Raw genomic sequence first — 15,496 nt, forward strand, 5'->3', positions numbered from 1 at the left:
TTTCGGTCGCTTGGATATTGATCTTTACATAGAGAGCTACTCCTCCACCTTTTTGACCATCTCTGTCCTTCCTAAAAAGATTATATCCCAGTATGTTTGCATCCCATCCAAGTGATTCACTGAACCATGTCTCTGAAGGAAAGAAAAACAGCAAATGGATAAGAAGGTCTTGGAAACAGAGTTAAGAGCACAGACAAAAGGAAGTGCAGTCAGAGACTGGGAAAAGATGATTAAAAAATAAAATCACCAGACAACAAAGGTAGGAAAATGATTTTATTTTAAATTCAGTGATTGAAATATGTTAGTTTTGAAAATTTACATTTGCTGTCTATATTTTGCACTGTTCAGGAAGAAATTCATTTGTTTCTATTTCTCTAGTGTTGTACTGCATGCACTAGATTCTGGTGTATTTAGATTTTAGCAAAGCCTTTGACAGTGTTCCACACAGACGTCTAATAAATCAACTAAGGGGTCCTTTTATCAAGCCGCACTAGCGGGCTTAGCGCTTCAGACATTTCATCACGCACTAACCCCCGCAGCCGGCTAAAAAACTAACGCCTGCTCAATGCAGGTGTTAGTGGCTAGCGCAGCAGGTGGTTTAATGTGCGGTATTACGCGTGTTAAACCCCTACCGCAACTTGATAAAAGGACCCCTAAGTGCCCTCGGGATGGGCCCCAAAGTAATAGACTGAGTTAGGAACTGGTTGAGTGGAAGAAGACAGAGGGTAATGGTCAATGAAAATCGCTCTGAGGAACGTGAGAACGTAAGAAGAGCCATACTGGGTCAGACCAATGGTCCTTCTATCCCAGAATCCTTCTACTAACACTAAGGGCTCCTTTTACAAAGGTGCACTAGCGGTTTTAGCGCGTGCTAAAATGCCATGCGCGCTAGCCACTACTGCCTCCTTTTAAGCAGGAGGTAATTTTTCAGCTACCGCATGCTAATCCAATGCATGCACTAAAAACGTTAGCGCACCTTGGTAAAAGGAGGCCTAAGTATCTTAATAAAAAAATTTGGCCTGCAACTTAGCCTGTGTTGTAGATTTCGGCCCCTTATGTGGTTGAGCTTGACACCCCTGCTCTACGTGACGCAGTATTTCCTGACACTACTCCTAAATCCACCACCCTGCAACCTCATATTATGTCCTCTAGTTTTACTGTTTCTTCATCTCTGAAATAAAGTTGTTTGTAGATTAGTATCATTCAAGTATTTAAACGTTTGTATCATATCTCCTCTATTCCTTCTTTCCTCCAGGGTATATATATTCAGGTATTCAAGCCTCTTCCCATATATAAAAACAAATGGCATGAAACCTGACAGCTTTCAAATGGAAGTGCTGACTTTGCCAATTCCACATGTAGCTGCCCCATTTTACAGATCTGAATATATAAATGCCACCAATTAAGTATGGAGGCTATAAATGTGGTTAACATGGTTTCATTTTGTAGACAACAGATAGAAACAAAAAAACAAAGCAAAGAAAATAAGATGACACCTTTTTATTGGACTAACAACGCATTTTGTGATGAGCTTCTTCAGACCAGAAATTCAGAAATGATGACCTATATCAGAAAACATGTTACGCCAGAAGGCGAAACATATCGGAATGACAGGTCCCTGCCCGATGATAGTACGAGACAAGACTGACTTAAGATAAGTCAATTAAGTTATAATAATTTTAAGAATTAAGTTATATGAGACACTAAAGAAAAATAGCACTGAGCACTTTAAATAAGAAAAATGTGAAAAAATATATAATGGGGCTAATGAGGATGCCATTGCCATCTTTATGTATCTTAACATTTGAAATCAATGTTTCTAAAGTCTTATCTAAGTATATCCGTTATGCATGTCCTAAAAAACTTGAATAGCAGATTGGGGAGCCCTAATTTTTTTGTTTTGGGGTTGTTGGGGGGGGGTCTTCAAATTTCAAATACAGCCAAGAATAATTTGACAAAGAATATGGAACACAGTTATGGTAAAACAACTATACAAAAGAATTCTAGAACAGTTTCAACATATACTCCACATTTAGGGCCCCTTTTACAAAGCTGCAGTAGCGATTTCTGCCATGGCAAATACACCTAAGATCATAGGAATTTAATGGGCTTCTGTACATTTTATATTTAACAATTTTTATTGATGACAGAGCACATACAACGAAAAACAATACAATACGCTGTGCGTCATCCATTTGGGATTTTTTTATACTTGTCCCCCCCCCCAACAATCCAGACTTCTTCCCTCCCCAATAGCTCCCCCATCACCCCTCCCCCTTACCCAGAATACAACCCAAATAAGAAGGACCATGGCAATCAATAATCTCAAAAAGCACCAAATAGAAACCCACTGAACAAACCAATAAAGGTACAGCATAATTCATGCCAACAGGGTAGCAACAGTGAAAGCCATCACAAATGGGTTTGCTGCATCATCCCAACCCCCGCCCATCCCGCTAAATCAGGGAAAGAAAGAAAAGAGAAAGTATTCCTGGATCCTGGGTTCTGATAAATCCTGGAAAAGCTCAAAGACAGGCAACAAAAGTAGCCACCCAGCCATATGGTGGGACTGAGATGTTAAAACACCCAACAAAAATAAACCATATAATACAAAATGACCATGGGCAAATATAATGGAATCCCCACCACCACCACCACCCAAACAACAATAAAAAAATATATATGAAGACAAAGTCGAACAACCGTGTAAGATAGAAAGAGCTGCATCTCCCATGCGCCCCCCAAGAACTGTCCCTACTAATCTCAAAGCTGAGTAAATCAAAGCACATTTAAAATATCACTGCGAGCCCTAGGATTGAATATAGGGAAGCCAGATGGCGAGAAATTCAATTTACCAATTTGCCAAGTTAATAATAAAAATGCATGAAGCCGATTGTGCCAGGCCCAAAAAGAGGGAAGGGAATCGCCCACCATACTGAGCCCTGCAGCTGATAATGGGATGGTTCAATTCAAAATGCTGGCAGCATAATCAATGACCTGTTTCCAAAATGCTTTAATTTTTGGGCATGTCCAAAAAGCATGGATAAAGGAGTGGATCCCTAAATTGCATTTCTGGCAAACCGAAGAATCACTATAACCCATTCTCTAGTAAAATACACCCTATGCAAGATTCGAAATTGACATTCTCTAAGATCTGCATTAACCGAAATTTCCGGTATACGTCTAATTAGTTGTGGTAAATCCAAAGAAGCTTCCATTATACCGACCTCCACACTCCATCTAGCTCACAAACTTTCATGATCTTCCCCAACAACTAAACTTTAGAGGGTAAATGCAAGCCTGATACCCGAAAGCCATCCTCCAAAAAACGGCTCCACAAACTCTCTGAGTTTGGTCTCAATGGGAAACAACAAATCCATCCTAGCTAAGGAGCCAACGTAGTGCTGCAATTGCTTATAGGCTAGAAAACCACCCAGTTCAAAACAATAATTTTGACAAAAAGATACCCAAGAAAGCAATGTACCGTCACCCTGAAGAACATAGAAACATAGAAGATGACGGCAGAAAAGGGCTACAGCCCATCAAGTCTGCCCAATTTCCTTATCTTGACCCTCGTAGGGATCCCACATGGGTATCCCATTTATTCTTAAAGTCTGGCATGCTGTCTGCCTCGATCACCTGCACTGGAAGCTTGTTCCAATGATCAACCACTCTCTCTGTGAAGAAATACTTTCTGGTGTCGCCATGAAATTTTCCACCCCTGAGTTTGAGCGGGTGCCCTCTTGTGGCCTAGGGTCCCTTGAGAAAGAAAATATCATCTTCCGCTTCGACACGTCACTTGAGGTACTTAAATGTTTCGATCATGTCTCCCCTCTCCCTACGTTCCTCGAGAGTGTAGAGCTGCAATTTGTTCAGTCTCTCTTCGTACGAGAGACCCTTGAGCCCCGAGATCATCCTGGTGGCCGTCCGCTGAACCGATTCAATTCTGCGCACATCTTTACTGTAATGTGGCCTCCAGAATTGCACACAGTACTCCAGATGAGGTCTCACCATGGCCCTGTACAACGGCATTATGACTTCAGGCTTTCGGCTGACGAAACTTCTATTGATACAACCCAATATCTGCCTTGCCTTAGATGAAGCCTTCTCCACTTGATTGGCAGTTTTCATGTCTGCACTGATGATTACTCCTAAATCTCGTTCTGCTGAAGTCCTAGTTAAAGTTTCTCCGTTCAAGAAGTACATCCTGCATGGATTTCCGCTTCTGAGGTGCATGACCTTACATTTCTTAGCATTGAAGCCTAGCTGCCAGGTTGAGGACCAACTTTCCAATGTAAGCAGGTCCTGCGCCATATAATTCTGTAAACTGCATTCACTTACTATATTACATAGTTTGGCGTCATCGGAGAATAGTGTTATTTTACCTTGAAGCCCTTGAGTCAGATCCCCTATGAATATGTTGAAAAGGAGTGGACCCAGGACCCAGCCCTACGGCACTCCACTGGTCACCTCCGATGTTTTAGAGAGGGTACTATTAACCACCACCCCACCCTCTGAAGTCTGCCACTCAGCCAATCATTGACCCATGCAGTTAGTGTCTCTCCTAACCCCATCGATTCCATCTTGCTTAGCAGCCTGCGGTGTGGGACACTGTCAAAAGCTTTACTGAAGTCCAGGTACACGATGTCCAAAGACTCTCCCAAGTCCAACTTTCTTGTTACCCAGTCAAAGAAGCAGATGAGATTGGATTGGCAGGACCTACCCTTGGTGAATCCATGCTGACTGGGATCCCGAAGATTCCCTTCATTCAAGATCGTGTCCAATTTGCTTTTAATTAGTGTTTCCATGAGTTTGCACACTATTGATGTGAGACTCACCGGTCTATAATTCGCAGCCTCTGCCCTGCAACCCTTTTTATGCAGAGGAACGACATTAGCTAATTTCCAGTCCAGGGGAACTTTCCCCTTACTTAGGGAGAGATTGAATAGCTCAGCCAACCTGCACTCCAGCCAAGGCCAAAATTACGAAAAGTGGCATTCTCAGTCCCAGGCAAGAACTGGAGATTCCCCAAAATAGGTAATACTCCAGTGGAACGACTATTACCAGCCCAAGCCCTCCGAAGAAGTTGCAAAAGCAAACTACATTTCGCAAAAGAAGGTAACGTAGGGAACAGTACATGTAAAAGTGAAAAAAGACTCCAAGGAGCCCAAAGAGCCAACTCGGTAGCTTTGGGAGTGAAATCATGACGATCCGAGAACCACTCACCCAAAGAATGTAGGGCACAAGCCAGATTGTAAATGCGAAAATTAGGGATGGTCATCGCCTCCCCCTTCCCGAATCCAATTCCCCAATAAGTATTTAAACGCCAACTGTGGTTTTTTATTATTCCAACAAAACCGCAAAAACAATGAGTGTAACCTTCGGATATCCCGATTCTGCAACCAAAGTGCCAAAAGTTGCAACGTATAGAGCCTTTTGGGGGAATAAGATCATGGAAATAAGCTGAATGCAGCCAAGAAGCGAAAGGGGCAAGGGGGCCCAACGGGACAAGCACTCCTCAGTATATTGAATCAAAGCATCAATATTCCTCTGATACAATGCAGAGACTGAGCAGTAAGCTGAATACCCAAATAGCGAAAAAAGTTGGTTGCACAGCGAAGCAGGAAAGAACCCACACAATTCTGTTGCACCTGAGACATGGTAGCCAATGCCAATGATTTATCCAGATTCAGACGGAACCCGGAGAAATCACCGTATTCCCGAAACATCTCCATAAGACAAGGCAGAGAAGCAGCTAGATTATTTAAATACACAAATAGGTCGTCCGCGAAAGCAGAAATGTTAAATTCAGAGGCCCTTATCCAAATGCCTTATATATCTGGGTTAGTGAGAACATCCCTGACAAAAGGATCCAATGTCAATACAAACAAGAGGGGAGATAGAGGACATCCCTGCCGAGTACCCCGGACTATTGGAAACACCGAAGGTCTGCACCCATTTACCCAAACCAAGGCCTGTGGTCCGAACTGCGTATTGAAAAAACCAACAAGGCCATACTGGTCCATCACCGAATACATAAACTCCCAAGAGACCCGATCGAATGCTTTCTCTGCATCGAAACTGATAAGTAGAGAAGGAATCTCCTGCCGTTCAACAAATTCCAAAGAAGCTATGATCAACATAGATTTTTGGCTGCATGACAAACCCAGCCTGAGGGGAGGTCAATAATTCCAACAAATGTAGAACAGACCCTTAAAGGGGATCAAGAAACAAAATTCCAGAGGAAGATGGCTACCAAAAGCAGAATAAACAAAAAGGAAGACATAGGCTACAGTTCTAAATGACTCACCCTTCCAGAATTAACACTGGACTCCTTAACCTGACATTATTTTGCCTTCCAAGAAAAAGTCCAATTGGGATGGTTTATAAAAGCTGAATTCTCTATAGGGTGCCAATATTGGCGGCCGCCTAAAAGATGGCCACTAATCGTGTGTCAATCACACGATGGCGCCCTATATATTAAGAACATAAGAACATAAGCAGTGCCACCGCTGGGTCAGACCACAGGTCCATCCCGCCCAGCAGTCCGCTCCCGCGGCGGCCCAACAGGTCACGACCTGTCTGAATCACCCCTTGGTTTCAGTACCCTACGATCCCTTTGTCCCTCAGGAATCCGTCCAATCCCTGTTTGAATCCCTGTACTGTATTCTGCCTGATCACTTCCTCCGGGAGCGCATTCCATGTGTTCACGACCCTTTGGGTGAAGAAAAACTTCCTAGCATTTGTCTTGAACCTATCCCCCTTCAGTTTCTCCGAGTGCCCCCTCGTACCTGTTGTCCCTCTCAGTCTGAAGAACCTGTCCCTATCCACCCTCTCTATGCCTCTCAGGATCTTGAAGGTCTCTATCATATCTCCCCTGAGCCTCCTTTTTTCCAGAGAGAAGAGACCCAGCTTACCCAGCCTCTCGGCGTATGAGCAGTGTTCCAGCCCTTTTACCATTTTTGTTGCTCTCCTTTGGACTCTCTCAAGTACCGCCATGTCCTTCTTGAGGTGCGGCGACCAATACTGAACGCAGTATTCCAGATGCGGGCGCACCATCGCCCGATATAGTGGCATGATGACTTCCCGCGTCCTGGTTGTGATACCCTTCTTTATGATGCCCAGCATCCTGTTGGCTTTTTTCGACGCTGCTGCGCACTGTGCGGATGCAGGGTTAATCCAGGAGTGTAGCTAAAGCTGGTTCTCTGTTTGAGATTCCATAGCCTAGCGGCTTAGCAGCTGGGCTGCACTCTGCCAAGCAAAGCACCTTTCCAGGTCAGGATTTCCATGTGCCAGAGTAGCCGAGGTTAGGGCTGCTGCAGAGAGTATTCCTTATAGCAGTGTCTCGCAAATTTTTTTTAGCTCCAGCACACTAAACGGAGCAAATGTTTTTCGCAGCACATTATAACTGAAATTATAAAATTGCAAAACCAACAAAAGTTAAATTTGAGATTTATTTATGTATGCGTAATTGTAACAATGGTAAAACTAAAAGTAGATAGAATAGAATTGCTAATCAATGCAATGGATGCACTCGTTTTTGAATGCAAATTAACTCAAAACGCAGCTTGATAGTCGACAAGCAAACACACATTTCATCATCCACCATTTGCAATCGTTCTCTTTTTTTCGATTTAATTTCTGTCAGAGCTGAAAATTCAAGATTGCAAAGATAAGAAGATCCAAATTGTAACAAAGCCTTAATTGCTTTGTTGCTCAAAGTTAGGATAACTACATACTGCATAAAAAACAAAACTAAAATTACATGCTGTTAGTTTTTAAGGACCAATCACGTCAAAGAATGATACTTGTCTGGACGGTTGTATCCTTACACACACAGACACTCGTAACATTGACAGACTGGCATATGCGAAGTACAAGTCAACTATTCTAGTGTATATTGCATATACTTAAATATAAACTGATCCAAATATAAACCGAGGTGACCTTTTTCCCCCCCCAAAAAAAGGAGGAAAAAAGGTTGACTCAAATATAAACCATGATTAAAAATTTGCGTGATCCTGATGAGAAAGCCTACACGGACTAGACATCCTTGCCATGTTAACACAATTTTTTTTTAACTTTGAATATATTTATTAGCGCAAAATCACAAAATATTTAAAACAATAGCAGTTTAAACATTATGAGGAGCATAATTTTAAAAAAAAAGTCTAAGTCCGTTTTGGGCACCAAGTTGCTAGTCATCCAAAGTTGGAAACATCCAAAATCCATTTTTGAAAAATATGTCCTAAATATTTTTTTCTTTCGCGAATCGTCTACTTCTACGTCCAGCCATTTGATCGTCCAGACCGCTAAGTCATCTATCTTTATACCCTATTCTCATCCAAAAAATCGTCCAAGTCTAAAATGCCTAGAACAAGACCTTTTGGACATGGGAGGTGTCAGCAAAGTGATGGACTGGACACCCAGATATGGCAACACAGTAGTAGAGCACCTTACAGGGCACTGCTCTGAACTTCACAAAAAGTGTGACACATAAACATCTCACCACAGCTCCCTTATAGGTCATGGTGAGCCCCCCAAAACCCACTATACCCATCTGTCTACCACCCCAATAGCCCTTATGACTGCAGGTGGCACCTGTATGGCAGTACAGAATGGTTTTGGGGGGTTTTAGTGGGTGTACCTTTCACCATGAATGTAGTGGTTAGAGTGGCTTAAGGGCCTGGGTCCTCCTCTCTATAGTTCATTAGCCCACCCCAAGACTACTTAAGACACCTCAGTGCAGCTCTACTAGACTTTCCTATGCCAGGTGCTGATGTTCTGGAGGCAGGTATATATGTTTTTATTCTGATTTTTATGGCGGTGTGGGGAGGGGGTCAGTGATCACTGAGGGAGTGTTTAGGGGTCTATACTTTGTATACTTTGGAAGGAAGGCAGGGGAGATATGATAAAAGACATTTTAAAATATCCATGGCATGAAAGCCAGGTGAGCCTCTTTCATTTAAAAGGAAGCTCCAGAATGAGAGGGCGTAGGATGAAGATGAAAGGGTATATGTTGATGTTATGTCTATTAGACTTGATTTACCACTCAAGTTTACAACAGTTCTCAGCAGTTAACAACTATCAAAATAAGTTTATAAATAGAAGAAAAGGAACACCATAAATACAGCACTTTAAAAAAATAATACTTCATAGAAAAAAGTGGTGAATTCACGGGACAGCTTCCTAGTAGAAGTGGTGGACACAAAGACTTTATTTCAATTCAAGAAAAATAATACAGAGGATCTCCAAGGGAAAGGAAGGGATAGTTGATGATATGGATGGGCAGACTGGATAGGCCATATGGTCTATATCTGCCTTCATTTTCCCTGTTTCTATGTATGATACAGTGGCAGTATTTCAAAGACCAAACTCTGGGGTTCTAGAAGGTGCCTCGATGCATGATCCTTGGATAAGGGCCATCAGTCCAGTGTTCCTGCTAAGCCGTGCGCGAGTGCAAACACATGGGTCAGAAAGAGAGTGTCCACACCTAGCAATTGCACGCACAGAACTTTTGCTGGCTTTTATCGTGAACATAGGCTATATTGCACACATTGAGTCAAGATTGAAAACTTGTCCACTGGATATTTTTCATGTGCACATGGCCTAGCGAAAATTAGAGAGAACACTGACTGTCAATGCCAGAACTAGGAAAAACAGTAAAATGAGAGGAGGAATTAAATAAAGGTAAACACACAGTGTTGAATAAAGGCTCATGGTGTTGCATAGATCAAACAAAAAGAAGTGGGAGGAGTGGCGCTCTGTATCCAGATAACCTTTATTACCGAAAATCTTGATTGCAGATATCAATATCTCTGTAGTTAAACTTCTGAGTTACTGGAAAGTGATGTTTTCTGTTCAGGGTCCTATTTAAGAACATAAAAATTTCCACTGCTGGGTCAGACCAGTGGTCCATCGTGCCTAGCAGTCCACTCACGCGGCAGCCCTTAGGCCATAGACCAATGCCCTAATTGAGGCCAGCCCTACCGTCGTACATTCCGGTTCAGCAGGAACTTGTCTAACTTTGTCTTGAATCCCTAGAGGGTGTTTTCCCCTATAACAGCCTCCGGAAGAGCGTTCCAGTTTTCCACCACTCTCTGGGTGAAGAAGAACTTCCTTACGTTTGTAAGGAATCTATCCTTTTTTAACTTTAGCGAGTGCCCTCTCGTTCTCTCTACCTTGGAAAGGGTGAACAACCTGTCTTTATCTACTAAGTCTATTCCCTTTATTATCTTGAATGTTTTGATCATGTCCCCTCTTTTCAAGGGAGAAGAGGCCCAGTTTCTCTAGCCTCTCGTACAGCAACACCCCCAGTCACTTAACCATTTTTGTCGCTCTTCTCTGGACCTTTTCAGCGACCAGTGTTGGATGCAGTATTCCAGGTGGGGGCATACCAAGGCCCAGTATAACGACATGATAACCTTTTCAGATTTGTCTGTGATCCCCTTCTTAATCATTCCTAGCATTGTTAGCCCTTTTTGCCGCCGCTGTGCATTCTACGGACGGCTTCATTGACTTGTCGACCAGTACTCCCAAGTCTCTTTCCTGGGGGGTCTCTCCGAGTACTGCACCAGACATCCAGTATTCGTGTACAAGATTTTTGTTACCAATATGCATCACCTTACACTTATCCACATTAAACCTCATTTGCCATGTCGCGGCCCATTTCTCGAGCATGTTTATGTCACGTTGCAGGTCTTCGCAATCCTTCTGTGTCTTCACTACTCTGAATAACTTTGTATCGTCTGCAAATTTAATCACCTCACTTAGCGTACCAATTTCCAGGTCAGTTATAAATATGTTGAAGAGCACTGAACCCTGAGGCACTCCACTCGTGACGCTTTTCCAGTCCAAGTATTGTTCATTTACCCTCACTCTCTGTTTCCTATCCATCAACAAGTTTTTAATCCATGTGAGTATTTCACCCTCGATTCCATGGCTCGCAATTTTTCGAAGTAGTCGTTCATACGAGACCTTGTCGAACGCCTTCTGAAAATCCAGATATACATTGTCGAGCAGGTCACCCTTGTCTATCTGCCTGTTTACTCCCTCAAAGAAGTGCAGTAAGTTCATCATGCAAGATCTTCCTTTGCTGGCGCCATGCTGGCTGGTCCTCATCAGATTGTGTCTGTCAAGGTGATCAATGATGTGGGCCTTTATCAGCGCCTCTACCATCTTTCCCGGTACTAAGGTCAGACTCACTGGTCTGTAGTTTCCCAGATCTCCCCTCAAACCTTTCTTGAAGATCGACGTAACATTTGCCACTTTCCAGTCTTCCGGAATCCTTCCTGATTTGTTGGAATAGGCTGTCTATGAATCTTAGTAGTACCAAAAAATGGAAGAAAACCTCTAATGTTACTAACACAGTCAAAGACAGGATTCCTAAACACAACTTAGGTGAATTTGAAAGGAAAAGATCTCAGAATGCCTGCACTAATATAGAATAAAGATTCCAAAATAGCTTTTGAAGGATCAGGTTGTCTTTCATCAATCAAAAACCTCTTGGTACTGATCAAAATGTACTCGTATATCTAACTTATACACTACTTATACTCAAATGGTCAGCAACAAATAAACAAAATGCACTTATCTCGGTGCTTGTCTAATATTATTTAAGCCCTATGGGCATAAGTAGTGTATAAGTTAGATACACAAGTACATTTTGATGAGCACCTCCAGTGATAGTATGACAAGATGAACGAGCTGGTGGTTTTGTTCCTGGAAATTTGTTGGCGAAGGCCTCTTGCGTTTCCTTAAATCGATCCGCTTCGCACATAGCCTTCCACAATCACTATTCGCTGTTACAGGGAGAATACCAACTTTCTGGCACCAGTATTAGAGGAAGTCATTGAGAAAAGAATGAGCCAGCAATCACTGCAATGGCTGCCATAATACCTCACAGTGTCATGGTATTGCACTCCAAAAAGAAAAAGCCCTTTCCAATTGAACTGGATGCCCCAAAGGAGCAAGAGAAACGTACTAAGCCCCTACAACCATGGGGAAAATTCATACTGATGAACAGGAGGCCTGTTTGGGATGGTGCCAGATGTATGTACACTGGTGCAGATGGGGGAGGTTATGTGATTGAAAGAGAAACAGTGGTGGGGATAAGGAAACCAAAAGCTATTTCTGTTACTCTTTTGTTTAAATTCAAAGCATAAGAATATAATTGCCATACTGGGATAGACAGACCTCTTATCATATCACCCCTGAATCGTCTCTGCTCCAAGCTAAAGAGCCTAGTCGCTTTATTTAGCCTTTCCTCATAGGGAAGTTGGTCCATCCCTTTTATCATTTTTGTCATCCTTCTCTGTACCTTTTCTAATTCTGTTACAGCTGAGTTTAAAGCTATTAGTCTAGGGTTGCCAGATTTCTTCTTCAAAAAAAAGAGGATGCCTGGTCCTATACCCTGTTAGGCCCCCAGTAACGCCTCATTCTGCCTCTGGCTCCACCCAATTCCATCCCCAGCCCCGCTCCCACACGAACCTCCCTGAGCTTGAAAGCTACATTTGGAAGCTTTCGCGCATGCTTGGACATCGACACAATGATGCCACACGCATGCATGTGTGCTTATGATATCATCACGGTGACAACTGAACACGCGCAAAGCCTTCCAGACCGCAGCCTCCATGCTCAGGATTTCCAAAACCCAGACAAACTGCCAGGTTTTGGGAAATCCCTCTGGGCGCCCGGACAGTCCTCTAAAAAGAGGACATGTCCGGGTTTTCCCAGACATATGGTAACCCTATATGAGTCTCATCAGATTCACGTTCTTGTTTTTCAGTGCTGCTCTGAAGCGACTGTTCAAGTAGATGAATGTGAAAGCGGAAGCACTGCCCTGACTGACAGTGGTAGTGATTTCATTTATTGAAGACTGGCAGAAAGGCTCATGAAACTAGATTTTTGACCTCAGTCACAGGAGATCTAATGAAAACCTAGACATAATGCAAATGAAACTTCCCAGTGTTTTATCAATAATTCCCTAGAGGTCCTTTAGTACTGACATTTTGGGAGAAAAAAATAAAACGTTGCTTTGCTGGTTTTCTTACAGTAACATGCTGGTTATTCTCTCATACTCTAGGGCAGTGTTTCCCAAGTCGGTCCTGGAGTACCCCCTTGTCAGTCAGGTTTTCAGGATATCCACAATGAATATGCATGAATGAGATTTGCATACAATGGAGGCAGTGTATGCAACTGAATCTCATGTGTATTCATTGTGGCTATCTTGAAAACCTGACTGGCAAGGGGGGACTCTAGGACTGACTTCAGGGAAATTTGGCTTTCACTAGCTATGCTTCTGGGGGAGGGGAGGGGGATGAATTCAATAAATAGCACTCAAAGTTAAGCCATACTAAACTACTATTCTGCAAAGTCTTACGCCTGCTAAAACCCGGTGTAATGCTGGTGTCCAACTTAGGCACAGAAGTGACATCTATAATAATAAAATGATAAGCGCGCATGCGCACTAAAAAAAACGTGTTCCCTGAGATGTCCCGAAAATACGAGTGCGCATGCGCGCCTACAACGTCACCACAGCCTGCTCTCCGTCTCCACCTCGCGCCGCTGCAGGCCCCACACTCGCAACTCACACATCCGCTGCAGCCTAGCAACTCCGACCACAACCTTCCACCCTCAACCGCCTATGCCGGCTCAGGCTGGCGCGTTGAGGAGTCGGAATGCAGACCCGGAAGAGCGAAGGAAGCCTCACACTGAGCAACTTCTGCCACGGTCCCGGGTTCCTCTAAGCCTACCCTTCTCGCGGTCTGGCCGGCTACCTTAGTCCTTTGCCGCCGCCGCCACCCCCTTCCCTTCCCTACCCGCGGTCGACAAAACTCTTGCCTACAGCAGCCGACGCAGCACTTTAAACACGCTGCTTCGCGGACTCTACTGCCTTCATTTGCTCTTCCGTTTCTCTAATGACGTCATCAGGGACATAGAAGAGCAAATCGGGGCAGTAGAGGCCGCGAAACAACGTGTTTACAGTGCTGCAGCGGCTGCTGGAGGCAAGAGGTTTGTCGACCGCGGGAAAGGAAGGGGGTGGCGGCGGTGGCAAGGGACTAGGGGAGCTGGCCAGACCGCGAGAAGAGAAAATCGCGTGGGCCACGAAGAGACAAGGAGGAACTGGGAAGAAGGAAGAGGGAAAGGGGCCTGCTTTGGGGTAAGGGTGTGCTTGGAGGCACACAGCTTTGCTTGGGGGGGGAGACAGAAGGGGGCCACGGAGAGACAGGGAGGAACTGGAGAGGGAAAGGGGCCTGCTTTGGGGAAGGGCTGTGCTTGGAGGCAGACAGCTTTGCTTTGGGGGGAGACAGAAAGGGGGGCCACGGAGACACAGTCAGGGAGGAACTGGAGGGCCAGAGGGAAAGGGGTCTGTTTTGGGGGAGGGGTGTGCTGGGAGGTAGATAGCTTTGCTTGGGGGGGAAAAAAATGGGGGGCCACGGAGAGACAGTCAGGGAGGAATTGGAGGGGTAGAGGGAAAGGGGTCTGCTTTGGGGGGGAGGGGTGTGCTGGGAGGCAGACAGCTTTGCTTGGGAGGGGAGACAGAAGGGGGACCACGGAGACACTGTCAGGGAGGAATTGGCAGGGTAGAGGGAAAGGGAGCTGCTTCGAGGGGGAAGATCATTTTGCTTAGGGGGGGAAGACAGAAGGGGGGCTACGGAGAGACAGGGAGGAACTGGAGGGGGAGAGGGAAAGGGGGCTGCTTTCTAGCACCCGTTAATGTAACGGGCTTAAATACTAGTTATTTTATAAGATCGCATCTAAATTCTAGGAACGTCCCTGATCTGATCACACCCTTCAGAGGGCCACACCCCCACAGAAGTCAAATGCTCAGTTCATAGCAGAGAGTTGCAAGTCAGCTATGTGCACAACTGCTAATTACTGCTTAAAGCAAATTATTGGCAGTTATCTCCAATTAAGTGCCAATTAACTAATTATGTTATGTGCAGAACAGACCCTATTCTATAACTGGGAGAGCTACTGAGTGTCTAATTTTAAGCATCATTTTTAGAATCTGAGGCAAGTGGGTTAAGCTTCATTTTAATAAAAATACTCTTCAATCACAGCAGTGTTTCCTCAACACTGGAAAGTGAGCGTTAAAAAAGCGGTGATTAATTCCAAATCAATATATTTCATTGCAAATACAGTGTCTTGGCTATAACAGGATTGATAGAATACTCTGAGTTTTCCAGCTTTTTAATGATCATCTTTCACTAAAGCATGTTGTTATCTCTCTCTTTCATCTTAAAAAAGCCATCGTTTTCACCATTTATCTGAAATGAAGCCAAAAATAAAAACCCATGTTAAGTGATCAGCTCTTTCACAAGTTGTGGATGTGTGACCTGACAATTAATCTTGCTCTTCCAGCCCAGACTAAAGAGCTATGACGTGTCTCTCAGCAATTTATTAACCTGTGCTGCCACTGGTGGTGATACATTTTTTTGTTCTTATTTCGTATGGATGTCGAATTTTGTTGGTTTAGAGAAAATGCTGATCC

The 15,496-nt window shown here is 43.9% G+C and overlaps 1 protein-coding gene across 3 annotated transcripts in view; it reads right to left on the reverse strand.

Moving 5' to 3' along the window:
* Nucleotides 1–15,496, reverse strand: part of OSBPL5 (oxysterol binding protein like 5) — a 431,224-nt gene that overhangs the window by 318,968 nt on the left and 96,760 nt on the right. The gene's annotated exons all lie outside the window — the stretch shown is intronic.

This window comes from Geotrypetes seraphini, chromosome 19 (assembly GCF_902459505.1).
Source record: "Geotrypetes seraphini chromosome 19, aGeoSer1.1, whole genome shotgun sequence".
Taxonomy (NCBI): Eukaryota; Metazoa; Chordata; class Amphibia; order Gymnophiona; family Dermophiidae; genus Geotrypetes; species Geotrypetes seraphini.